The sequence below is a fragment of the Camelus ferus genome, chromosome 20 (genome assembly GCF_009834535.1).
Source record: "Camelus ferus isolate YT-003-E chromosome 20, BCGSAC_Cfer_1.0, whole genome shotgun sequence".
Classification (NCBI taxonomy): domain Eukaryota; kingdom Metazoa; phylum Chordata; class Mammalia; order Artiodactyla; family Camelidae; genus Camelus; species Camelus ferus.
Window position 1 is genome coordinate 26,227,024 of NC_045715.1, and position 23,716 is coordinate 26,250,739.

At 46.2% G+C, this 23,716-nt stretch overlaps 1 long non-coding RNA gene across 5 annotated transcripts in view; it reads left to right on the plus strand.

The window, feature by feature from the left end:
• Positions 1-23,716, plus strand: part of LOC106730378 — a 55,673-nt gene that overhangs the window by 25,061 nt on the left and 6,896 nt on the right. For 3 of the 5 annotated variants that reach the window (XR_001366837.2, XR_004313562.1, XR_004313561.1), the window contains exons 3-5: positions 11,215-11,332; positions 13,500-13,892; positions 16,488-16,591. This is a non-coding gene — a long non-coding RNA (uncharacterized LOC106730378). The remainder of the gene's footprint in view (positions 1-11,214; positions 11,333-13,499; positions 13,893-16,487; positions 16,592-23,716) is intronic. The other 2 variants (XR_004313563.1, XR_004313564.1) reach the window with 2 other exon arrangements.

A 23,716-nucleotide genomic window follows, 5' to 3' on the forward strand; every position in this document is an offset into this window, starting at 1 on the left:
ACTGCATCTCTAATGACAGGATGGCTACTCCCTGGAGTGGGACATACCTTGACTCAGATGGGAGGAAAAGGATCATTGTCACAGGCAGAAATGTGCCCTCGAGATCATGAGAGTACACTTTGGTGGTGTCGATGAAATTAATCAATAGTCAATCTATGAAAGAAATGGAAACTTTGATTTGAGCCAAATTTGAGGACTCTAACTCAGGAACAGCAATTCAGAAAGCTCTGAGAACTGTTCCGCCCATTAGAAGTCAGTGCACAGTTGTATCAGTTTTTTGAGAAAGAGGACTGTACGTTAAATGACGTATTGTTGACAGTGTACAAAATCCAGATCTAAGCACCATGGTGACCCCTTACTAGATCAAGACGGAATGTTATCTTTAAGGAGTTGTCTTGCTGATGCTTGGAGAATGTTGCTCTTTATGGTTGAGCAGGTATTTCTGCCGATAGGGGAGGTCTGGTTGACGTACAGTGCAGATACACAGTGCACAGTGGGGGGAGAGAGGAGGCCAAAGAGCAGAGAACATTTTTTTTTATGTTTAAATTTTTCTTGTCTTGCCATAAGATATGAATTTTATCTTACACTGGAAAAGTCTCACCAGATCACATCTCTTTCCTACAATGCCTTAACCCCATTCCTCCCCTTGGATGTCCATATGCTTGAAATGGATGGCATGGATAGATGGATGGATGGATAGATGGATGGATGGACGGAATCACTTTAGTTAAATTTGATGGGTAATAGTGTTAGAGTGTTCGAAGTGAAAGCGCCCCCACAGATCTTTGAGTCCAACACCCTCATTATACAGATGGGGCAACTGAGGCTCAGAGAGAAGGTCCTGAATATTCAGGACCAAGCTTGGGTTTCTAGACTTCTACTTGGGTATCCAGGATGTCGATATATTTTATTCTAGTACGGAACAACTATATACTAGAAGAAGGGCTGCTTGTAGGCCATATGGTGCCTTTTTGCATGTAAGGAGAGGCCTCCCTTCCTCCCCACGGGCACAGCTCTGCTCCAGGGTGCGTGGCTTGGCATGCAGAGTGGCAGCTGGATTTCAGCCCCCACTGGCTGCTTGGCCGGGCACCCTTGTACAGTGAACAACCTTCATGACTTTCACTGGCAGCTCTGGCTAGGGAAGTGCAAAATTTGTCCCTGAGGACGTGACCTGAGCCTTATTTACCTCCATAAATCCCGCCTCATTGAGAGCTGTGCTGTCCCAATACAGGAGGAAGAGAAATGTTTACATAAGGAAAGAAGGGAGGGGGGAGAAGGAGCAATACCGTATCCTTGGGAACTTCACAAGTGAAACTTTGTGAAGGAACAAAACAAGCAGAACCCAAATGGCGGCTTGCTAGGTCTATCTAGCACATGAAAATGCAGCAAAATGAAGTCGAGTCCAATTAGTTTGCTTAAACAATATTAAACTCCAGAGGAGAATGGAAAGATAGCCCTGCTGACATTGCCGTGCACTGCTGAGAGGGGCCAGGCAGTTATATTAGGGAAAACATAAGTTTGTGAGTTGCCAAATAAAAAAGCAATCAGAGAGATAAAAGCAGGCGCTTTCCCCAAACGGAAAACATAACTAAATCATTTGTCAGCTTCCTGTGCAGGGCTCAGACACCTGATCTGGAGACAAATAAGGGGGAGGAGGGTGTTTGTTTTTTTTTTTAATGCTGTTATCTTGAATAGCCTGATTCTGTTGCCTTAAGCTAACTTGGATTAATGTATCTCCTCAGGAAGCTATAAAATTCTTCCTTTCCTCCATAAACCTTTGGAAGGATAGATGATCACTCATCTGCAAGTGAAGTTTGAACCCCTCCTTACTCCCCATGGTAGGGGTAGAGAGGAGGGGTGGGGCGGGGGTGTAGAGAGCGGAGAGGTGGAGAAGAGGCAGGAGATCAAATCCTTCATTATGTTCAGTAGTTCAATAATGTCTTGTCTCTCTGCCTCATTTATTTAGACAGCAAGTCCCTGTCCTCTTTTTAAGAGTCAGCTTGGCCTGGGTCACCCCAGAGCAAGGATTTTGTCATCTTTTCAGAGTCACAGATCCCGTTGAAAATCTGGTCAGAGGATATGGACACCACCCTGCCCTGCCCCAAGAAAAGACATATGCATATGTCTACACACTTCGACAGGCAATTTCAAAGAATTCACGCATCCCCTAAAGCCCATCCTTGGATCCCAAGTTAAAAACACTTGTTTAGAGCCTGGAAGGCAAATCATTTTGGAGAGGGCTCTAGAGACTTAAATGATAAAGCCATTTTGCATTTGAATGAGTTTGAAGGCCTCAACAACGTTAGGAGCGGCAGCTGGGAAACGAACCATCTTAGAAGCTTTGATCGGGGCCCTGCTAGCTGAGACCCTGGGGAGAAGGGGAGAACCTGGCAGGGAAGTGCTAGCCTAGCCTTTGTAAAGGGACACTTCAACATTCAGGAAGTTAGGTCTTTGTGGAAGTTTAGCTTGTAATATATCCATGCTGCCACAAGGTGGCGGTGCTGAAGTCGTATGGCTCTTCTTCCAAATAAGCCTGCGTGGGCATATTTCTGGGTTCCAAAATCAAATCAATTTTCCATTCGAATTTTTTGATCACTCAAGAGCAAATACAGAGAGTCAAATACTCGCCTCTACTGCTTCTCTAGGTATTGGGGATGCAAAGATAAGGGAGCTACATCAGGGTCTTTACATTTTACTCTTTTTACTTCCTGCAGCAGTAATTGGCCATTGTGTGGCTAGATTTTCATTCCTGAAACTCTTTCAACCATTTTCCCTTTCAGAATCGAATAGTGATTACCTGTATACCTTTCCTTTTAATTTCACAAAATTTTGGGGGGCTATGCCTGGTTTTTTTTTTCTTCTTTCTCTGAATTTCTTGAATTCTGAGAGGATGTAGTCTCTATTCTCTGAATAACAAAGCAAGAATTATTTATTAAGCCAGCTACCTATTATACAGATGAAGAAGTATTACTAGTCACCAAGGAGTTCACTACGCTTTCTTCATAACCTAGAAGTGTTGTTCCTAGATGCTCCCTGCCCACCCATCTCTAACACACACACACACACACACACACACACCGTTCTTTAGGCCACTGGAAGGTAGGTCTGCTTCTGTGCGGAAGCTGAGTTCAGTTTAAGCCTTGAAGGAAGCTTTCTCTGATTATCTCTTAAAGTATTTGTTTTTCCTTCTCTGAATTCTCAAGTCCTTATGATCTGGCATTTATCATAAATTACCTAGCATTTCAGCTACTTGTGTACCTATCATGTCCTGCAGGATGTGTTTCCATCTGCCAGGGCATCTTTAGTGAAATGCTCAGGAAATAACATTGGTTGGATATACCAGTCAGGCAGGATGTGAACAGTCAGAGAAGGGTTGTGAGGGAGGGGGTTGTGCTGAGCACATACAAGAACACCCAGGTGGGAAATCTTAAGGCCCTCACAGGGAAGGGCGACTCCTCCCAGTGCAACCACGAAGAAGGTGTCTCAAAGGTGGAGAAAGAGAGAAGACTGGGAGGCAGGGAGCAGACAGACCAAAGGGAACTTGAATGTCAACCTAAAGATTCTGGACTTGGTTCAGTGGGCAAAGTGGAGCCAGTGAAGCATTCCAGGTAAAGAAGTTTTCAGGAAGATGCAGAAGGGGCGGTGTGGGCTAAGGAAGGACCAGCAGGAACCCACTACACCCATTCTGGGGTGAGATCATGAAGGGTCTGGATCCTGGTGTGCAAACCCTTGACAGTGACCGTGAAGGGTGACTCAAGTCCACTCAAGAGATGGTTAATGGAAGAATGAATTAATAGGACCTGGTGACTGCACAAGGTGTTGCCAAAGACAGTGACATGGGGCCATAAGGAGATGTAGTGCTGGATTTAGGGTCAAGACTCTCATTCAAAAGAATATCAAGTTGTAAACTTCTGATGTTAACTTCTGATATTATCTCCAGATGAATTTGAATATACAATTGGAAAGACACAAACAAGATTCTTTGTAGATACAGACAAGTTGATTCCAAAACTTATACGGGAAGGTAAAGAAATTTGAATTGCCAAAACAATTTTGAAATGAAAAAATCAAAATCACAGGATTTGCATTACATTATTTTAAGACATACTGTAAACTAAATTAATCAAGATAGTGTGGTACTGGGGAAAGAATAGACATATAGCTCAGTGGAGCAAAACAGAGAGTCCAAAAGAGACTCACACAAATATGATCAATTGATTTTTGACAAAGATGTAAGAACAATTCAGTGGTATATTTTCAACAAATGGTGCTGGGACAACTGGAACTCCATTTTATTTTTTTTAAAAAACTCAATCTGTATGCTCATACTGTATATAAAAATTAACCTAGAATGACCCATGGGCCCAAATATAAAATGTAGAGCAACAAAATTCTTATAAGAAAAGAGACAATCTTTGTGATTTTGAGTTTGGCAAGAGTTCTTAGGTATGACACCAAAAGCATGATTCAAAAAGAAAAAGATAAATTTACCTTCAGTGAAATTTAAAACTTTTGCTCTGGTAAGGACAAAGTAAGAAGAATGAAAATTAAGCCACAGAATGAGAGAAAATATATGGCAACCATATATCTGACAAAGGACTTGTATCAAGAATATATAAAGAATCCTCAAAACTCAACATTAAGACAACCTAATTTTAAAAACAGACAAAATAGTTTGAGCAGACACTTCACCAAAGAAAATACACAGATAGGAAACACACACACACGAAAAGATGCTCAACATTCTTAGTCATTAGGAAAATACAAAATTAAAACCACAATGACATATCATTATATATTAAAATGGTTTAAAAATGTTAATACTAGAAATACCAAGTGCTGGCAAGGATGTGGAGCGACTGGAACTCTCCTGCACTGCTGATGGGAATGCCAGACGGTACAGTTCCTCCAGAAAATGGTTTGTCACTTTCTCTTAGTTACACATACATTTACCACATAACCTAGCAATCCTACTCCTAGAGATATTCTCTAGTGAAATGAAAATGTGTGTTTCTATAAAAAAAGCCTATCCACGGATATTTATAGTAGCACAATCATAATCACCCAGATTGGAAATAATCCAAATGTTCTTCAGCTGGTGAACAGATAAACAAACTCTGATCTATCCATACGATGGAATGCTACTCACCAATAAAAAAGAATGAACTATTGATGAATGCAACAAATTGGCTGGATCTCAAAGGCATTATGCCAAGTGACAGAAGCTAGTCTCAAAAGGTTACACGACTGTATACGACCTCTGGAATGGATGGTAGGGATATGTGGTAGGCTAGGCTGTGGCACTCCTAAAAGGTAGCCAGCCACCGCCTAATCCCTGGCACCTGTGAATGTTAACTCACCCAGCAAAAAAGTATTTTGCAGATGTGATTAAGTTAAAGTTCCTGATATGGGGTGATGATCCTGGATTATCCAAGTGAGCCCTAAATGCAATCAAAGAGAGGCAGAAGGAGGTTTCACATAGACTAAAACACTATATGAAGGTGGAACAGAGGGAGATTGGATGATGCTGGCCTTGAAGATTGGATTAATGTGGCTGCAGCCAAGGGATGCTGGCAGCCATCAGAAGCTTGAAGAAGCAAGAAGCAGAGAGTCTCCCCTGGAGCCTCCAGAAGGAAGGCAGCCCTGCTAGCACCTTGATTTCAGCCCAGTGATACTGATTATGGACTTCTGGCCTCTAGAACTGGGAGAGAATAGGTTTCTGTTGCATTAAGCCACCAAGTTTGTGGTGATTTGTTATAGCAGCCACAGGGAACAAATGAAGGACTGAAAACAGATCAGTGGTTTCCAGAGGTGAGCGTTCTTTAGGACATTGAAATTATCCTGTATCCTGTTTAAGGTGATGATTACAAAACGTAGACATTCATATGATCATTTCAATAGATACAGGAAAAGCATTTGACAAAATTAGATATCCATTTATGATAAAGACTTTCAACAAAGTGGGTGTAGAGGGAATGCATCTCAACATAATAAAGGCCGTCTATGACAAGCCTATAGCTAACATCTTATACAGCCGTGAAAAGCTGAAAGCTTTTCCTCTAAGATCAGGAACAAGACAAGAATGCTCACTCCCACTACTTTCATTCAACATAGTATTGAAAGTCCTAGCTGGAGCATTAAGCAAGCAAAAAAAGGCATTCAAATTGGAAAGGGAGAAGTAAAACTGTCCCTGTTTGCAGATGATGTGATATTATACACAGAAAACCCTTAAGACTCCACCCAAAAAAACTGTTAGATCTAATAAGTGAATTCGGTATAGTTGCAGGATACAAAATCAATAAACAGTAGTGTTTCTATACACTAATAACAAACTGTCAGAAAGAGAAATTAAGAAAAAACTCCATTTACAATTGTATCGAAAAGAATAAAATACCTGGGAAAAAATTTTAACCAAGGAAGTAAAAGACCTGTATGCTGAAAACCATGACACTGATGAAGGAAACTGAAGAAGACACAAGCAAATGGAAGGATATTTCATGTTCATGGGTTGAAAGAATTAAGATTGAAATGTCCATACTACCCAAAGCAATTTACAGATTCAGTGCGATCCCTATCAAAATGCCAACAGCATTTTTTCGTAGAAATAGAACAAACAATCCTAAAATTTGTATGGATCCATAAAAGACCCCAAATGGGCCAAGCAATCTTGAGAAAGATTAGAGGCATCACACTCCTTGATTTCAAACTGTATTACGAAGCTATCAAAATAACTACAAAAGTAACCAAAATAATACGATATCGGCATAAAATCATGAAACAGAATCCTAGAGCAAAATCAACAGAACAGAGTAGAGAGCCCAGAAATAAACCCACTTATATATGGTCAATTAATTTACAACAAAGGGGCCAAGAATATACAAGAAAGACAATCTCTTCAATAAAAGGTGTTGGGAAAGCTGGACAACCACATGCAAAAGAATAAAGCTGGACTGTATCTCATACCACACACAAACATTATCTCAAAATGGGTTAAAGGCTTGAATGGGAGACCTGAACCCATAAAATTCCTAGAAGAAAACCATAAGTGGTAAGCTCTCTGACATTAATATAATGGGGTATTTTGGATTTGACACCAAAAGCCAAGGCAATAAAAGCAAAAATAAAGTGGGACTACATCAAACTAAAAAGCTTCCACACAGCAAAGGAAACCATCAACAAAATGAAAAGGCAACCTACTGAATGGGAGAAGATATTTGCAAATCTTATACCTTATAAGACATTAATATCCAAAAATATATAAAGAATTCATACAACTCAATAGCAAAAAATGAACAAACTAGCAATCCAACTAAAAAATGAGCAGAGGATCTCAGTAGACATTACTCCAAAGAAAACATACAGATGGCCAACATGAAAAGGTTGAAACAAGAAAAAGCTCAACATCACTAATCAGCAGGGAAATGCAAATCAAAACCACAGTGATATATCACCTCACACCTGTCAGAATAGCTATTGTCAAAAAGACAAGAAGCAACAAGTGCTGGCAAAGATGTGGTGAAAAGGGAGCCCTTATGCCCTGTTGGTAGGAATGTAAATTGGTGCAGCCACTATAGTAAGCAGTGTGGATGTTTTTCAAAAAACTTACAAAAGACCCTGCAAGACCACGTCTTTTCTGAAGGAAACAAAAACACTAACTTGAAAAGATATATGCATCCCCATGTTCATTGAAGTATTATTTAAATAACCAAGCTATGGAAACAACTTAAGTGTCTATTGATGGATGAATGGATAAAGAAAATGCGGTATATACACAAAGAATATTATTCAACTATTAAAAAAAGGAAAATTTCCATTTATGACAATATAGATGGACCTTGAGGGCATCGTGCTAAGTGAAATAAGTTACAGAAGGAAAAAAAAAGGATGATATCATTTATATGTGGAATCTAAAAACAAAACAAAACCAAAAAAGGAAATTTTTTTTCAAAAAAAAAACCAGGCTCATAGATACAGAGAACAGACTGGTGGTTGCCAGAGGCAGGGGGTGGAGAGTGGGTGACATGGGTGAAGGGGTCAAAAGGTACAAACTTTCAGTTATAAAATAAAGTCCTGGGGATGTAATGTATAGCATGGTGACTATTGTTAATAAAACTGTGTTGCATATGTGAAAGTTGCTAAGAGAGTAGATCTTACAAGTTCTCATAAGAAAAAAAATTTTGTAACTATGTACGGTTACAGATGTTAACTAGACTTTCTATGGTGATCATTTTGCAATTTACATACATACTAAATTATCATGTACACGTGAAGCTTATATAATGTTATATGTCAATTACACCTCAATAAAAAATTAAGAATCTAGGCATGTGTTAAAATTCATAAAACTGTACACCAAAAAAAGTGAATACTACTGTTTTAAAATTTAAAAAATCAATCAGTAAGTAAAATTTAAAAATTAAAAAAGTACAGGGATCCCCTAGAGGAAAAATCACCGTTGTCTTTTCCAAACCCTAGGAGACCTTGGAGCAAGGCTGGGGAGAAGCCATGTCTCCAGCCCAGGGGATTCTGAGCCCATTACAGGAAGTGGCAGGAAGAACTGCTATGTGTGTTGGCAGGTGGGGTAAAAGGGGAGGGTTGCTGGGGCGGGGATGTCAAGCTTGTTCTAGATACTGTGAACTTGAAGAGACCTCAGGCTATTCAAGTGGAAATGATGACTCTGAGAGAAGCAGGACGTGTGGGAAGCCAGGAAGTACAGGAGTTACCAGCATGGACTTTCCACTGAGACCTGCCCGGGTCCAGTGTTCCTGCTGTGTGACTTTGGCAGGTTACTTAGCCTCTCTGAAGGTCAGTTCCCCCTGGAAAACTAGGATAATGTTGGTACTTACCTCATGTGGGGATTCAATGAGAGAGTGCACGTAAGGCGTCTAACCCCTAGCCTGCCACATGATAAGGGCGGGACATGCGAGCTATGATTGTTACTGTCAAGAGACCAATGGGACCCGACTCATGCAGCCTTGAGGGGACTGAGAATCTATTTAGGACCACTGCAGAGATGCAAGGAGGGAGGTCACAGGAGGAAATGGAGGCAGCTGGAGAGATGGAAGAAGAGAGTTGGGGCAGAGCATGCGGGGAGGGGCTGTCCTGGGGCCGGAGCAGAACCAGGGAGAGGATGCAATGGTGTGTATTCATTTGCTAGGGCTTCTGTAACATGGTAACCATGAACTGGTGGCTTAAAACCACAGAAATGAGTCTGAGAGTGCGTATGGGCAGGGTCGAGGGCTGTGAGGGAGAATCTGTGGCCCTCCCCTCGCTTCTGGTGGTCCTGGGGTGCTGCTGCAACAGGTACCCAAAAATGTGGACATGGCTTTGGAATTGGGTAATGAATGGTAGTGGCTGGGAGAGTTTGAAGAGAGCCTAGATTGCCATGGAAGAGACTGTTGCTAGAAATATAAATGTTCAAGGTGTGGTGTCCGATGGAAATGAGGAACCTGTCATTGGAAACTAGAGGAAAGGCCATCTTCATTCTATGTACCTCAGGGCTGGGAAGGATAAACGCAATGGCACCTGTGTATCAATTGTTCAGCAAATGTGAGGGCTCGGAGGCTCCATGACAGTGTCCTGCTGTGGGGTCAGTGTGAGGCTCCCCAGGAAGGACTGGAGGCACAGGCCGAGGCTCCTGGGGGAATTGAGGGCTATAAGGAGCTCTGCAGACAAGATGAGTTTGTTCAAGGCAAAGGGGTAGGGAATCCTGGGGCCTCTCTCTGGGCACCCGGGGTTGTGTTTCTCCTTCCCGCTCTTCTTTTCACAGTTGTCTCCTGCAAACCTCCCAGCACTGCTTTCTCTAGACTAGTCCCTCCCAGCCCCACCCCTTTCTGCTCCCCTCTTGACCATGACTCTCTGTTTTGGACCCTTTGTATGTGCCCAGAGCTTTATGCAAAGGGTGTTTCACAAACCCTCACGATAGCTCCTAGGCTCGCAGGGCAGGAACTACTATTCTCATTTTATAGACAAGTATGCAGAGGCTCAGAGAGGTTATCTGACTCCCCCAGGTCACACAGCATTTTGGAGGCCACAGTATTCAAGCCCCAGTCTCATCTTTAGATTCCCAGCCCCGAGGTGGGTACAACATACCACATGGCTTTGGTTTTTGGTGTTTCGTTTTCTGGGAAGCTCAGCCTGAGTGAAAAAGTGAAGCCAGAGGCAGAGATACCCGGAGTTCCCCAGGCCAGACCCCAGCCTGAGAGAATCTGGCCTTTGGGGGGTGTTCATCTCCAAGGCACTTGGAGCATCCCTGAGGGACAGATGTTTCAGCGCAGCTGTGGGCATGACCACAAGGGGGCGGTGGCACCCATGTGATGATCTGCTGGCAGGTTGGAGCTTGAGGTCTGCAGAGGTGGAGAGGGGGTCCACCTCCCCAGACTTCTCAGAGCTCCCGGCTGCCAGGACCCTCCCAGACTCCCTCCTCCACAGAGAGGTTTGTCTGCTTTCAGGGTATGTAACTTTGACTGAAACTGGTTGTTCCTGGGTTTCCTGAGCTGGGGCTGGGCTTGATGCTGAAGGAGCCCCCCCATCTCCCACCACAAACACCCACATTCGGCCCCACCTCAGAATCACTGGAGCCCCTCACTCTGGCCTCCCTGGGGACTGAGTTACGATGAAATCCACCCTGACTCCCCTGGGCCCTGTGGGCAGACACGGTCAGCCCCAACCTTTTGGGCTTTCTCCTCTCTCCTTCCTCAGGATCTTAGAATTCTGAGAAAACAGCCCTTCAGGGGTTCTCAAACTGGGCTCAGCAGGGCTTATTGGGTCCCTAGAGGGGGCTCCAGGGAACCTGTGAGGAGAAGGGTGCGAAGGAAGGGGACTGGCGTCCAGCTCCTCTCTCCCCTCCTCCTTTAGAGACCTTCTAGAATCAGCTCTTCTATATTTTGAGCTTTTTCTTTTTAAAAAAATTTTTCTTAAATTGAACAATGTTGTGTTAATTTCTAGTGTACAGCACAGTGATTCAGTTATACACATACATACATACATATTCCTTCTCATATTCTTTTTCATTCTAGGCCATTACAAGATATTGAATATAGTTCCCTGTGCTGTACAGTGAGGCATTGCTATTTATCTATTTTATATGTAGTAGTTAGTGTCTGCTAATCCTTTCTCTTAAGATTTCTTTTGAAGAAAGGGCTCCACTGCTTGAGCGGCTAGAGGAAAGGTCTTTGAAAGACACTACACTAATCCATTCTCCTCATTTCACAGATGGAAAAACTGAGACGGGGGAGCAGAGACTTACATAATCACACACCTCGAGAGAAGCAGAGTCAGCTCTGGAATGCAGGTCTCATGGCCGCCAGGCCCACCCTACACAGCGCCTGGGGTGAGTGAGTCGGGTAGGGGTGGAGAGCAGAGGAAACTCCGGTAACTGTCAGCAACATGATACAAGGGGCCGAAGTCCATGAAACCACACCAGCTGAGGATCTGTCACTCAATCAACAAATATTAATTGAGCACCTACTATGTGCCAGGCATCTAGATACACAGGATGCAACAGCCAACAAAGCTTAGCGCCCAGCCTTCAAGAAACTGAAATTCTAGTGGGCGTTCTGTTCATCCTGTGATAAAGCAAAAATGGCAAGACAGATGATTAAAAGCCCACTTCATCCAATTTTATAGTTGCTGTGCCGATATACCATCCTTCTCATGATTTGTCCTCTGTTTCCTTCATACCCCTTGTCTTTCTCATCCATATCTTTCCTGATTCCTGGATCCGTCTTCCTCATCCTCCTCCAAGGAGGCATCATTGACAGGCAAGGAGGGGCCTGCCCTTCTGCATCCACATAGGTCCAGTGAGCACAGGGAGGCTGTTTACCTGGGAGGCCAGGCAGGCCGCCCCTCGCGCCCATCGCTGGTGCCTGGGAGTTGGGTTTGCTGACACCCCAGGAGGAGGACTGCTCTGTTGGGTGCTGCCTTGGGCTGCAGATCTGATTCCAACCCTCTCTGCCCACAGCAGAGGGAGGGGAAGAGGGAAGGAAGAGGAGGAAGGGCAGGAGGTAGCGGGCCAGGGCCAGGCGGGCCTGTGGGGAGTCCCAGGCCTCGAGTCCATCCAAATTGTCTCTGTTAATGAGGAGACCCGGACTGGACTTCCCTGAACTCCGGCCTAGAAACAAGGAGCATTCCCTGGGCGTTACTGCAGAAGCCTCTGAGGACTTAGGGAAAGTAGGCTCACCACACACTCATGGTATCCATACAGGGAGTGCTTGTGGTTCCTCATTCCAGAGTGGGCCAGCTTCTCAGGGAGGCCCTGCCTGAGGGGGAGACACAGCCCCGTCCTCAGGGACCCCAGTCTGAGGGGGAGACACAGCCCTGTCCTCAGGGAGCCCCAGTCTGAATGGGGAGACACAGCCCCGTCCTCAGGGACCCCAGTCTGAGGGGAGACACAGCCCTGTCCTCAGGGAGCCCTGGTCTGAGGGGAGACACAGCCCTGCTGAGGGGAGAGATACAGTCTGAGGGGGAAAAACAGTTTTTCTTCTCCGGGGATCTCTGCTAGGGTATCCATGTCTCCCTGCGTCCCTGCCACTGTCTTGCTGCCTCTATTCGTTTCTCTCCCTCTCTGCATTTCTCTCTCTCTGTTATGTGTGTGCACGTGCAGAAACACATGCAGGGAGACATCCATGTGCATTCAGAGGAAGTCTTAAAAACATTCAAGACCAAATCTCAATAAATGCCAAAAACACAGTCCAAACTCCAAGGACCGTGGAGACCCAGACTCAGCGATGAGTCAGGAAAGACCTTGGGGTTGAGCTGCCAGGTGAGGTCTGGTTGGGCTCCAGACTTCACCTGACTCAGAGGCTTGGTCCTGCTGTGCCCTCTGAGGCTATCGGGGTGACAGCCTCACCAGGGGTTGTGTCCTCTTTGGTAACCAGGACAGGGAGTGAGCCCCACCCCCTTGGCACTGTTTCTTCTCAGCCTCACAGGCCCTGATCCATGTCTGGCTACCAAGGGAGCAGGAACTGGCAGGACTAGGAATGCATACAGTGACTGAAGACACCAGAGGGCCAGGGGAGAGGGGAGAATTGGGGCTGACTGCCAGATGTTCCAGCCCACAGGCCAAGAAGCAGAGGATCATTGCCCCTCACCCGCCAACACACACAACTGTCTTGACTCCCAGACAGGGAGAGAGAGAACAGGCTTTGGCATCTTCCTGGATGTGTCCCATGGCCCCTGTTTGAGCCCTAGGGGCCTCCATGCTGGGGAGGGCCAAGGGGTGGGCAGGAAGGGACCCTGAATGGGGTTCAATTCCAATAACATTTGGAAAACACCCTTCTGTCACTTGCATGACCTTAGTCACTGTCTGTTCCAGGAACAGACAAAAGCCACCTCCTATTCGTTCATAAACATGGAAACTAGAAGCTATGCCCAGGAATTATCACTGTCCAAATGAGAGACAGAGGAAGGGAAGTCCTGACTGAGCTGGGGATGTGGAGAAGCTGCAAAGTTGACTTTTCTAGGACTCTTTAAACTAGGAGCATTTGTTTTCTTCGCAGTTCAGTCAGCCTGGAGGCAGAGGAATGAAGAGTTTGACATATGTAACCTCAGCAGCTCGAAGTGAACAGGTCACATCTCCAGCAACGGAGCTCACTCTCTTTTGCCCCTGCCTTTGCTAGATGTCTCTGATGGGAAGGGATTCGAACTGTGAGGCTGCTGTGTCCCCTGCCCTCCACCTGGTCACCACAGACCCTGGCAGAGAAGATGGGGCACTAGAGTTCCACTTTGCTAGAAGCCCCAGAGCCTTCCCGGCTGAGTTTGAGAACTCCTCCTGGGCAGACGGATTTCACTGAGATTTTACTCTGAAATGGCCCCATTGTGCTCCGGGTGGCGCCACGGAGGTGGGAGCAGCGCGGTGAGGAGGCTGCGGTCTGAGCCTCCAAGCTATGAAGGTACATCTGGTCTCGGTGCTGCCCGCCCAGTCCGTCAACAGGCCTGGCATGGCGCCTTCCTTCTTGGCATTTTCCATGCCGGATTACGGTTCAGCCAGACTTCCTGTGCAGGTCTAGCCAGTCCTGAGCCCTGGGGGTAGGGAGTGGGGCAGGAGGAGGAGTGTAAGCCTCAGGGCTACTATCCGGTGGACAAACAAGATGTTTATCCAGTGCAGGAGAAAGGGGAGGCCCAGGGATGAAGCTGCCGGTGCCTTGGCCTTTCCTTCCTGCCTTTCCATCCCCATTCCACACACACACACACACACAGCATCGCGCGGCTGTTGGAGGCCCTGCCATGCACACCCGAACATCAACACCAAAGGACCGGAGGATGGACAGACACACACACACACATATACACACACCATACAACAAGGAGACCCCTGCAGACAAGGCTGTGTTCACTTTTATGACATAACCTTCCTAAACACACCCGCCCAGGGAGCACCCCCTACACACACACAGCTTTTGTGTTTTAAAGTCAATTAACTCTGGCAAAACACAGAGTTCAAGGGGTGGCTCTAGTCCAAGGGCGTCACAGCAGCCGCCAATGCCAAGATGGAGAATCGGCCCAGGACGGAAGGAGGTGGTGGCTGGCGGCAGGGACAGGGCATACAGGGCACAGTTGCCAGGTTTGTAATGTGGCGCCTCTGGGATGAACTGGGCCTTGATCTTGGATGCTGTCCTGGGAGGCTGCAAGGAAAAAGGACCTGCCTTCCTGGATTAAGGAGCCAGGCTCTGGGGCCACATGCAGACAGAACAGGAGAGTGGACAGATGGACTCCTAGAGGGACTCTGAGGCCCCCTAGAGCCTCAAAGCCACTCAAAGCGCGGTTCACGGACAGCAGCACGACATGGGAACTTCTCAGAAATGCAGACTCTCAGGATCCCCCCAGTCCTGCCCCACAACCCTCCCCTATTTCTACCAACTTCAGGGAATAGACACAGCCTGTGGAGGCTCTGGTAGTGTAGGGTTACAGGCAGGGAAGGCAGCCGGCCCTTGCCTGTCCCCCTGCCCCCTCCATCACATGGCACACTGATTCTCGGAGGGTTTCTGGCATGCCTGTAGAACAGGCCCAGGAGGAAGGAGAAGGAGAAGGAGCTACCCCTCCTTCACAGCGGTGGTGAGAGGCCAGTCTGGAGTGGGCAGTGGGCCGACTGTGTTTTCATTACTTGCTCCTGAGCCAGGACCAGGGTGGTCCCGCAGTCAGGTAAACACCTGGCGGCAGCACCTGAAGGGACTAAGGAGAGCTTTCCCACCAGACTGACCCTGACTGACCCTGACAAGGCCAAAACCGACACCAGATTCCCAAGGCTGCATCCCGCCCACAGCCTGGGCTGCTCATCACAGCCGGCTGCTGGCAGTGGCTCCCTCTCGGGCCTCTGTTCTCCACTGCTGTTTTCTCTGAGAGGAACTAGAGATGATGTGTGCAGTAGAGGTTACAGGGGACCAGGCTTTCTCATCCTCAGCACTACTGACATTTTGGGCTGGATGATCCTTTGTCGTTCAGGCCGCCCTGTGCATCGTAGGATGTTTGGCAGCACCCCTGGCCTCTACCCACCAGGTGTCAGCACCAGCCCCCTCCACAGCTGCAGGTGTTTCCTGGGGGAGCTGGGAAACTCAGCCCTGACTGAGAACTGCTGGTGTAGATTGAAAAGTCCTTATTTACCAAAGGAAGAAGTCAGGGATGGATGGAGAGAGAGAGAGGGAGAGAGAGAGTTGGGGTGGGGGAGGAAAAGAGAGAAACAGGAGAGAGAGAAAAAAAGAAGGAAAAAAAAGATACTGAGAATAAGAAAGTGAGATAAAAAGAGAAAAGAAATAAAAGCAGCAAAAGAGAGAAGTTTAGAGACACAGAGTGAGGGCCAGGCCCTGGAAGGCAGTGGGGAGCAAGCAGGTAGGCAGACCCAAAGGTTGGAGTCTGGAGATGTAACTGGGGTAGAGGAACCACTTCAGAATGCTAATATCATGGTCAAAACCAAGGTCCTGGCTTCCCTGCACCGCAGAAGCCAGGCCACGGAACAGAGATTTTTAGGGGTGAAGCTTCTGCCAGGTCTCTGGCCATGCTGCTCTCTTAGTGTGGTTGGAATTTGGGTGTGGGACCTCCTCAGATTTCTCTGGGCCTCAATTTTTACCTCTAGAAAATGGGCCACTGCTGAACAGAAAGCCTGTAGGACTGAGCACTTTTTATCTTTGCAATCTCCTAAACCCCACCGAGATGATCCTGATGAGGCATAGCCCACAAGGACAAGAAGAGTGAAGGTGTGCAGTAGTCAGGAAGATTCTGGAAGCTCTAAAGGGATGGACAATCACTTAGCCTGGCAGAAACTGCACCTTAACTGCCTGGGGTTGGGGGTGGGGGTGAGAGGATGGGCAGGATAACAGAAAGAAGCCACTGCTTCAGGCTGTGGGTATCTTGAACGTCTCAGCACCTGGAAACGCCAGATCTCTCTAAAAGGGGGGAGGGGTGGTGCTGGGGGTGAGAACTGAAGAGGACTGGTTGGAAGTGGATTAAGGAGCTGTGATAACCCCAGATCCCCCCCTCCACTTCTTGCACAGCTGGACACTGCCTTCTCCACCCTGGCAGAGAATGGGCTGGCTTACCAACAGAGAGGATTACACAGCTGAGGCAGGGGATTAAGTGCAAGTCTGAACACTGAACGGTAAGTTTCCATGAGCTCTTCCCCATTCAGCATCAGAACATTGGAAACAGGTTTATATCCCCCAGCAAATTCCAGGGATTCTCTCTAGGGAAATTGTCCCAAGAGAAGAGTCCTACAGATATTGACGTTTAAAGGTTTCTCAATGAAAAAGTTAGCTTGTCACCAAATCTTCTAGGCACAAGCCCTGTTCACATAATCAGAGCCTTAGTCTTAAGTATGCATAGACAACCAACAATCACTGGGCATTACAAGAGAGGCGTCATTATAAAAAGAGAACCCAGAGTAAGCAAATAAGGAAAAAAAAAACAAAAACAACCTTAACTCAGAGATGATGCAGAAAGCAGAATCCTTTCTGCCTCTTTGAGATAATTAATATTCTCAGAGACTAGAGAAATACTGTGACCTTTGAAACAAGAGTAGGATGCTATATGGAAGTGATGGTCACAGAATAAGCAATAGCTCTTGAAAATTAAAAACATGATAGCAAGCTATGTAGTATCCTTGCTAAAAATATTTAATCTGAATTTTACCGCAATCTGACTTCCAGGCTCCAGTAAATGCAAGAGGTAGAGGAATAAAATTGAATGACATCATGAAGAACCAATCAGACAAACCCAGAATGCAGGCCATTCTACAGGACAACTTGCCTAGATACTGAAAATGGCCATGTAGGGAAAACTATTATAGATGTTGAAAAAGACTAAGGAGACCCAGCAACCGAATGACTCTAGATGTGATCTCAGTATAAAAGAAAATTTGAGCACAGTTGGGGAAATTTGAACATGGACAAGACATTAAAGATATTAGGGAATTATTGTTAACTTTCTTAGATGTGAAAATGGTGATGTGGTTATGTAGCAGAATAGCCTTGATTTTAGGATCTGCAGGTGAAAGTACTTAAAAATCAACCATTAACATGGTCTACAAATTTCTTTCAAATGATTCTGCCAAAATATACAGGCAGTTCGTAGGTAGACGTATAATAATTGTTCAGTGTAGTCCTGCACTATCTAATACAGTAGCTAATTGTCACATGTAGCTTCTAAGCACTTGACATCATTCAGATTGAGATATGCTGTGAATTCGGTGGTGAACAAGCACACACCGAATTCCAAAGACTTAGCACCAAAAAAAGGAATGAAATATATCTTATTAACAATTTTTATATTGACTGCATATAGAAATATTTTAAAATAAGTAAAACATTAAAGTTCATTTTATCTGTTTCTTTTAACCTTTTTAATGTGGCTACTGGAAAGCTTAAAATTAGGTATGTGGCTCACATTGTACTTCTAGCACTGACCTAGATGGTAGGGAAAAGAGTGTTAGGTATACTATTTTTTCAACTTCTCTGAAAATTTGCAATTCTCTGAATAAAAAGGAAGAAAAAGAAACAAAATAAAAATAAAGTAGAAGACTTTCTTTTCAATCAGTAGAAGGGTTAGAGACCAAAATCCTCTTGAAAGTAAGGTGACAAAAAGTAAAGATTAGAAAATCAGAGAACCAAGCTAAGAGGCCCATGTCAAAAAGACAGAACATAATAAACACAGAAAGGAACCAAAGGGCATGAGCTTCTAGATTAAAGGGGAGCCTGAGGACTCAGCTCTGTGAATGAAAAAACACACCAACCAGTGCACTGGAAAATAAAGAAATTCTAAAAAGTTTCCAGAGGAAAAAAAATACAGATCACATATAAAGACCTAGGAATTAGACTGTCACTGAACTACTCCATAACCAGCCAGGAAACTAGAAGACAAAGGGAAATAACTCTTGAAACTCTGAAGGAAAAAATTTCCAACCTAGAATCAGATACCCAGCCAAGCTATCAATCAAGATGAAGGTAGGATAAAGATATTTTTAGACATACAAAGTCTCAAAAATTTTACCTCCCTTGCACCATTTCTCTGAAAGCTATTGAAGGAAGTGCACCAGCAAAAGAAGAAATAAAGGTAGAAGGCATTGGATTCAGAAAGCAGGGAATCTGATGTAGGAAGACAGCAAAGGGAATTCCCAATCAACGGTAAAGGGACACTTCAGGATGCTAACCATGCAGCAATCCTCTCAGAGAGTACCCATCCAGCCAGGAGCAGAAAGATGTTTGGCTCTAAAGGCAATTCACCTAGAAAAAACAAATGGGACTGATAGATGATTCTTCTGAAAGAAGTTTTACAATTATAGCAGGGGGCTTGGGAGTTAATTAGTGACGGGAACATACAAAATTAAGCAAACAAACAAAAAGCATGAAAAACAAAATGTTACACAAGAAAAAAAGGTATAACCCAGGTACATTATGACTATTTACATAGTTAAAATGTTAACATCGAATTGAGATCTAACTATATTGGGGGGATGGGGGAAAAGTATGTGTGTTGGGGATGGAATGGAGCTAATCTTCACCTTTTGTAGTGGAAAGATAATCTACCAGCTAAAGTAGGATAATAAAAAATACTCATGGGATTAAAAGTTAGTTATATGTTATTTAAAGAATTAGAAGAAAAATAGGAAGAAAGGGCTGGAAAGTCTAAAAGAAGTTGCCTCTGGGGACTGGGGATGGGGAAGGGTGAGGCAGGCAATTGCTGTTTTCCTTTACAGTCTGTGTAGTATTATTTGGCTTTTTAAAAAGTATTTATATGCATATATCACTTTGCTAAAAATAAAAGTTGAATTAAAAGATAAAAAGAAAACCCAGGTCATCCAGGGCAGGGCGAGCAACTGCCCAGAACTAAGGGTCATTCCAGGTGTCACTGCCTGGCAGCTGCCTACGTCAGCAACTCCGGACATGGCCAGAGGGAGCCTTTTTGGAGAAACATTATCCTGCCTACCCCCGTGACTCATAGGTTCCCATTGTCTCCACACCCCTGCCACTGTCCCACCACAGGGATGTGTGTGTGATGTGGGGGGCAGGGACCGGAGGAACTTTCTGTGTTCTTTGTTTACTGGGTGCCCCACTCCCATCCCCAGGGGTACAGGCTTCCTTGCCAGGGACCAGGTGTCAGGCACAGGGCACTGGGTGCCGAAAAGGAGAATAAACAATCTTAAAATACCTCTCTGCCTGCCCATTGTGGAAATTCAGAATCATGTGGTTAAGCAGGACCTATGAGATCAACTTACCAATGTCTCCAAGAGGTGGACACCAACCCTTTGCCTGAGTGCTTTGAATGACAGGGATCTCAGTGCTTCAGAGGGACACAGTTAGGGGTTGTGGGCAAAGTCAAGGGCACATAAGCATCTTTGGTTCCTATAGGCTTTTGTGTGAACCATCCCCCGTGCTTATATTGGTCAAGGCCCTTTGAGTTTCAAGGAGCCCAGTAGTTATGAAAGATGAGGTTCAGTGAAAGGGTACAGCTCTCAGGGGAAACAAGACCTGCCCAGTCCCTGTCTCTACCTCTCTCGATTTGTGTCTTCTCTGTCCTACTTCTCTCTGCACACCTTCTTCCTCTCCCTGCCCACTGGCTCACATGACCCCAAATGCCTGCCACCACGCCCAAGCCCCCATGACCTCTGGGATCAGCTCCCAGCAGCTCCCTGTCTCAGTCCCTTGATGTCCTGATTTTAGATGCCAAGCCAGGGTCATCTCATTGGTTGATCTTAGTTCGGGTTTCCTCTCCTCGTCCAATCAGCTTTACGGAGGCAAGTCACGTGGTTGGCTGCCTGGGCTGTTCGTCTTCAGGAAGAACAGTGGATAATGAAAGCATCTCATATGTATCCACTGCACTCACCACCTTTCTCTGCCTCTCACCCCACATTCATCCACGGGCGCCTTCAGCAAATACTTAACTAATTAACTTCAGACCGAGTTACTAGGGGTTTGAAGGTGGAGGAACCAGGCTCAGATCTGTGACTTTGGGCAAAGCACTGCTCATGTATGGGTCTAAGTTCCCTCTTCTGTAACGTGAGGGAGGCTATGTTTCACCTAGATCGGAGGTTCTTAACCCTGAGAGAACATTAGAATCATTTAGGGAGTTTTTAAATAAAATTCTGAGAGCTGGCCTCATCCCCCACCCTCCGCAAAGATTCTGACTTCACTGGTTGGAGTAAGATCCGGGTAACACTTCAAAAAGGCCCCAGTGATTCTAAAAGCAACCAGGGTTGGATTAAAATCTAATCATCAGGTTGTCACTAATATTCAGTGGCTAAAATGGTACTTGGCTTACAGTAGGTGCTCAATAGATCCTTGAAGGAATGAATTCCCATCGGCTGTAACATTCTGTTCTGAGTTGAGAGGTAGGTTTTGGGGTACTGGAGAGCTCTAGGGGAACCAAACTTAAAGAATTTGCTCAGAACCAGGGGCAGAAAGACCCTGGTGGAAGGGGCACTGCCAGTTAAGGAGGAATCTCAGGAATGGTCCTTTGAAGGCAGACCGAGCTGGGTTCTCTGACTCACTTGGCACTGCTGCTGCTGTGGGGGCCCAGAGGCTGGGGGGCTGCCCTGAGGTAGGGATCCTCCCCTCAACAGCCCTGCGACCTCAAGCCAGTCAATGAACCACCAGATTTTCACATGTAAAACAGCAATATAGGGTTTTCTTTCATTAGGCTGATGAGAGAGGATTAAGGAAGACAAAGAATTGGAATGTAGGTAATTTTTTATATGAGGCCTAATCTCAGGTAAAACTCAGGTTGTCACTGCCTGAAATCTCCCCGAGGGAGCAGTAAATAGAGGGCACTAAATAGTCAGATCTGACCTGGAAAATGAGAGGTGTCCAGTCTCTCATATCCCTGGAACTTCAGTGGGTTATTGTTAAGCATTTCCTAGGGTGATCAAATGAATAGGGATGTACCTGCTACCACTATGGACGGTAACATGGAGAAAGGCTGCGGGCCTCACATGCTAAAGTTTGAAGTAGGTCATAGTTCCCAGGTTTCCTAAGAACTAACAGAGAGGCCCAGACAGGTTAAGTGACTTGCTCAATGTCGGGCAGCTAGGGGAGGGCTGAGCCTGGAATTTGAAGCAGCCCAAGAACAGTCCCTGCCCTGCCCTCTCATTGGGAAGATGGGACAGACACCTGTGAAACATCTAGAAAACAAGCCAGCAGCCACAAATGTGAAGTTACCTGCCAGGTGGAAAAGAGCAGAGCAGAAAACCTGGGAGAGGCAGAGACTGCTAAGAGAATCCTCCTAGAAGGTTAGTGTAGAACCAGGCCAGCCAGTCGTGGAGGGGAGTGAAGCGGTAACTTCTCACTAACTAACATCTTGGGGTGCTTCTCCTGGGACGACAGGCCAAGGTCTTCGGGTTGAGCATTGAGGATGTTACAGAGAGGGCTCTTTTCATGGTGAGAACCAGAGACCACATTAGCTAGCCCACGGAAAGAGGAGTTTGTGGTCAGGATTCAACAGGCCGTCTCAAAGGGACCAGAGGTGGGACCAGCGTCTCCTTACAGAGTCCAGAGCTGGAGCTAGACAGCTGTCTTCTCTGTAGTGTTTGTTCTTCTCTCTTTCTCTGTCTTTCTGTTTCCCTCAGTCCTTCTTTCTCTGCATCTGTCTGGCTTCATACTGCGCATGTACACACCACACACACACACACATGCCCCTCTGCCTTCCTCTGTGTGTCTGCTCCATTCTCCTCTCTCTGCTGTCTGACTTCTATGTGAGCATACTTTCTGCTCCCCCATAATTGTGGTGGTGACCATGAAAGTACACCCTGCAGACCTCTAACTACAGGGAGGTAATTGACCAAAGACCTAAAGTTTGTGCCCAGGCCATGCACTGTTCCAACCAGTGACTGAACTGAGCAGGGTACCAAGGTGGGTCCGTTCTCCGGAGACCTAGGAGTTGTCCAAACCTAGCCTAACCTCCCTTAGCCTGCGTGGCAGTTGAGGCCACTCCCACCCAACCTCCCCTCCCTCTTGGTCCCTTGGAATGGGACTTGCATCTGAGTCAGCCTCTCACAGGTGCCTTCCCCTAACACCATCCTTTCTGGTTTAACCCAGCTGTGGTATCTGCTTCTTGGAGAAGGTGGACTCACAGACTGCTGTTCTGTGTGGATCCCCCCATTCCAACCCTACTGACCTCTCCTTTTACCTCCTGTCACCAACACACCTGCTGAGGATGGGCGTGGAATAAAACAAAGGAAGAGGAACCTTTTCCCTGGGCCCTCTTGTCAAGTCCCAGCACAGAGCCTGTCCCAAAGCAAGCAGTCAATAAAAAGTGGTGGTGGTTAGAGGGACAGAACCACACATGGCTCAAAAGCCTGAGCATGCCTGGGGGCCATGGACAATGCCTGCCCTGAGCGGGGACCGGACCATGGCTGGCTCACCGAGGACAGCTGCTGGGAGGATTCTGGGGTGGGGCTGGGGGCACTGGACTGCAGCATCCACTTCTGACTGGGGCCCTGGACATCCTGCATGGAGTCACCTCCTCCCCTGCACTGGGGGCGGGGAATTTCTGAAAGGCCTTAGACTCCTTCCTGTGTTGACTTAAAAAAGGCGCAGGATCCTGTATGTCAGTGGTGTTTTTGCTCAGCAGTACGACCCTTGCAGCCTTAGACTGGATCCCAACCCACCTAATAGCCCTAGTCCAGTTAGCAGACCTAGTGTTTGCCAAGAGGGTCTCCCCTTTAATTTTAAGGATGCCCAGGGGATGGGGACTTGGCTGAAACCACAGTGCAGTTGGGAGAGTGTAATGTATCCCCCGGACTGGGCTCTGGGCAGTCTGAGAACTCCAGCTGTAGGCAGAAATGCCTATGCACAAGGTTTGTGTTCCCCTTTCTGCCTCCGGTTCGGAGCGTGACCCAAGAGCTTCCGTGTACATATGTGGGGCAGGTACCTGAGTAACCTGCCCACCCACTACCCTTAGCTCCCATGGCCTTGAATCCTCACCCCTACTCAGCAATGGTCTGAGGGGCCCACAGGATCGCAGGGAACACTTTATGAATTACGTTCCCCCTGAAACACAGACATTGCTTTGCTCCTTTTCAAGGTGGGCAAAACCTCACTGTCTCCCACCCACCCAGTCCCCACATCCCATCCAGAAGGAGGTCAGTGCAGTGATGTGCTGGTAAATGTTTAACATCTGGCTCTCTAGTGTTTGCTCATTTTTGTGGTGTAAATACTCCCACTAGGGCTATTTTAAGCTACAACGTGATGTCACAAAAGTGAAGTTGGGAAGAGAAACGCAGTGGCGTGATATT